Source organism: Phodopus roborovskii, unplaced genomic scaffold (genome assembly GCF_943737965.1).
Source record: "Phodopus roborovskii unplaced genomic scaffold, PHOROB, whole genome shotgun sequence".
NCBI lineage: Eukaryota > Metazoa > Chordata > Mammalia > Rodentia > Cricetidae > Phodopus > Phodopus roborovskii.
This window is the reverse complement of record NW_026125543.1, coordinates 5,338,847-5,342,590: the sequence shown is the minus strand read 5'-3', so window position 1 is coordinate 5,342,590 and position 3,744 is coordinate 5,338,847. Positions and strand designations below refer to the sequence as shown.

Here is a 3,744-nt window from a genome sequence, read left to right as displayed (position 1 = left end):
TTTTAGAGATAGAGCAAAGGCTCACCAGCCTATAATTCACACTGCCAGTGAAACTAGAATACAAGGAGGCACCTAAGAGATTCATACAAGGTCTATCACAGAAAGGGACACATATTGGGAGTGGGGGAGGGTTGCAGTGAGTGGAGAGGGAGTTAGGAGAAAGAAGGGGAAGAGAAGATTGCATGTGGGACTAGGAAGATTGAGTCAGGGGAGGAATAGATGAGAGCAGTGAGTGAGAGAGAGAGAGAGAGAGAGAGAGAGAGAGAGAGAGAGAGAGAGAGAGAGAGAGAGAGACAGAGGAGCCATTATAGATTTGAAGAGAAAACGGACTCTAGAGAAATGCCCAGAGACCTACAGGGATGACCCCAACTAACAATCTGAGCAACAGTGGAAAGGCTACCTTAAATGCCCTTCCCTGATAATGAGATTGATGATGACCTTATCTGCCATCATAGAGCCCTCATCTAATAGCTGATAGAAACCGAAGAAGACACCCACAGCTAAAAACTGAGCCAAACTCCTTGAATCCAGTTGCTGAGAGGGAGGAGTGATAAGAAAATGGGGGCAAGATCAGGCTACAAAATCCCATAGAGACAACTGACCTGAAAAAGGGGGAGCTAATGAACCCTCAGACTAATAGCTGGGAAACCAGCATTGGACTGACTCTGACCACCTACCTACACATGGGTCTTAGTCTGACATCCTGGGCAGTCTAAGGGACCTCTGACAGTGGAACCAGGATGTATCCCTGGTGCACAAAAGGACTTTGGGAGAACATTCCCCATGGAGGGATACTTCCCTTAGCCTAGAGGCAGGATGGAGGGCCTAATCCCTACTCCAAATGACTTGATAGATTTTATTGATCCCTCCTGGAAGGCATCACCCACCCTGTGGAGTGCATGTGGGTGGTTTGGGAAAGGGGGGAGCGGGATGAGAGGGAGGGAGAGGGACCTGGGATCAATATGTAAAATAAGATAAAAATTTTAAAAGTGATGAAAAAAAAAAAAAGAAAGGAATAGCAACAAAAAAGAAAAAAGAAAAGAAAGGAAAGAAAAAAGAAATATCAAGTGTCTACATATTAGCCCTGAATGTACCCTTTGGGCGTCTAAGGGCTTCTTGGTTCTTGCTTGAAACCACCCCCTCACCCCCTCACTTGAAGCCAAAATTCTCTGCTAATCAGATATATCCAGTTAACACCCTGAAAAATGTATGAGGCCGTTGTTTGAAAAATTAGGTCTGTACTAAATATAACACACTTCTAAGTTGAGAGGAGGGTTTTTTTTTTTTTTATTAAGTAGACCAGTAACAGTATGTCTTGAGCTTTGGTTACAAATTTATAATTAGACACAGAATTCACTCTGAACTATAGTTTTTGGGTTTTTTGTTGTTGGTTTTTTTTTTTTTTTTTTTTTTGGTTTTTCTTTCAAGCCAGAAGCTTAAGCATTAGTTCTACTTACAGGGAGGGAGAAAAGAAGTCAATTTTAAATAAGTGGAGAGGCTAAATGGTATCATTAATTAAAAGCTGATTCAAGGTGACTGGTAGTGTCTCTGACTGGATACTGCTTCCACATACACAATCAAGACTGAATTACAGACACATTTATCATGTCTTCTGCACAGATGGCCTCACAGGGTCAGCAGCAGCACAGCTGAAAACTAAACACACACTTGGGAGAGGATGATCCCTCAGTAAGTTCTCCCCTGCCTTAAAAGCTCATCAAGTGAAGCAGATTTGCATGTGAGCAAGAGTGCACACATGGAGAGAACACATAAAAGGCTTATGTGGCCATAGATGGCAATGCAATCAGTGTCTGTCCAGTTTCACCAGTTGATGTTAGGGAGCTTGGGAGGGAAACATGATGGACATGTTTATATGTTGCTGGCCTCCCCTCCAGCTGCCTTGTCCTTGTCCCCCTTTAGATCTCAGCTTTACAAAGAATTTAACACCACTCTTAAGTTAATGGTATTTTTATTGGAAAAAAGTAATAAAAGACTAGCATTTGCAACTTGGAATGGACATTAAATTATACTTTCCCAAACAGCAATGTTGTTAGTGGCTGTGCTCAAGTCCACAGCCACAACATACACTGCTGGATCCGAGTCATGGTTCTCAGGGTTTTAAAACATTTAGTCCAAAGATGCTCCCTTGGTAAACATTTCTTATTAAAAAATTATGTGATTTGTTGACATCCTTGATGTTCATTTCATTCTAGTACAATACACACAACACTAAACCATTACACTGGGGCATGCCACCAGGGTGTCATTGTCACCATAGTGTTGGAGCACTTGAAGTACTTCTGGGGCTGTGTCTACAAGTTGAGCCTTCACCCATTTTATGAACATCATCCAGAGGTAAACTAGTTTTAAATGTTTGCTTACAGTAAACTGGCTACTGACAATTTTATCCCAATACATTATAGAACCCATCTAAGGTTTTGAGTTTATCTTTTTTCTATGTCTTGGTTTTAATACAAGGGCCTGACCACTCAGTCGTCAAGCTGCATACATGAGAAAATGCCAGCCCAAAACAAACAGTGTACTAATCATTAGCAAATGGAACTGTAAGGAGTCCACTAAGTGATTCCTTAGAAGGTAGTAAGAGTATTTATATTGTACAACTAATGTTGTGCCTGATCTTTAGGGGACAGGACCACCAACCAATACATGTGTGCACAGAAGGTATGTTTGACATACAGTTTTGCTAGATAAAAACAGAATGAATAAATGAACTTTTTTCTTTTCTTTCTTTATTTCCCTATTTATTTATTTTTGTAATAGGTAAGTAAAAGATTTCAATTTTATTCTAGTGGGAAAAGTAGTTGAAAGTGGGTCTTCATTTTGCAGTCATCATCTGTACGAATTCTTCATAGTTGACTTGTCCATCTCCATCAATATCTGCTTCTCTGATCATTTCACCTACTTCTTCATCTGTTAGTTTTTCTCCTAAGTTTGTCATGACATGTGCAGTTCTGCTGCACTGATATAACCATTCCCATCCTTGTCAAAAAACTCGGAATGCCTCATGGATTTCTTCTTCACTATCTGCATCTTTCATTTTTCTAGCCATTATGGTCAAGAACTCATAGAAGCCAATGGTGCCATTCCCATCAGAATCCACTTCCTTGATCACATCCTGCAATTCAGCTTCTGTTGGGTTCTGACCCAGTGACCTCATGACAGTCCAAGTTCCTTTGTTGTGATGGTCCCAGCACCATCTTTGTCAAATAGGGAGAAATCTTCCTTGAACTCAGCAATCTGTTCTTTAGTCTGCTGATCAGCCATGGTGTGAACAAAGGAAGGAAGAGCAGAGCAGGCGAGGGTGACTGCACTAGTACAGAGGCTCTGACCACCGAGGGTGCCTCCAAACCGTCTACTGATGCTAAAGTGCTGTGCTTTGCACTGAGCCCGACTGCTAGTAATCACACCATGAAATGGAGACACCCAGCACCACTACCGTCATTACTGACATTCTTAATTGTTCTGAATTAATCCATGCCATATTTTTTTCAATTCTACTTTTTTTTAATCTATCTGAACATCCTAATGTTAAGAAGTAAGATCATTCTCCAAATGCTATTTGTAGGTATATAGTAATAGGTACAAAGAAATGCTAAAATTTTTTGTGGAAATCAAATTATGTATATAGAAATGGATAAAAGGATATAGATGTAAATAGATCCAAATATACAAGGCAATCCATAGAAGAAAAAAAAAGTAATAACCCTTATTTGTAATGGAAAT

At 40.3% G+C, this 3,744-nt stretch overlaps 1 pseudogene; it reads right to left on the bottom strand.

Moving 5' to 3' along the window:
• Positions 1-2,791: 2,791 nt before the first annotated feature.
• LOC127216387 (calmodulin-1-like) lies at positions 2,792-3,285 on the bottom strand (annotated as a pseudogene).
• Positions 3,286-3,744: the final 459 nt, after the last annotated feature.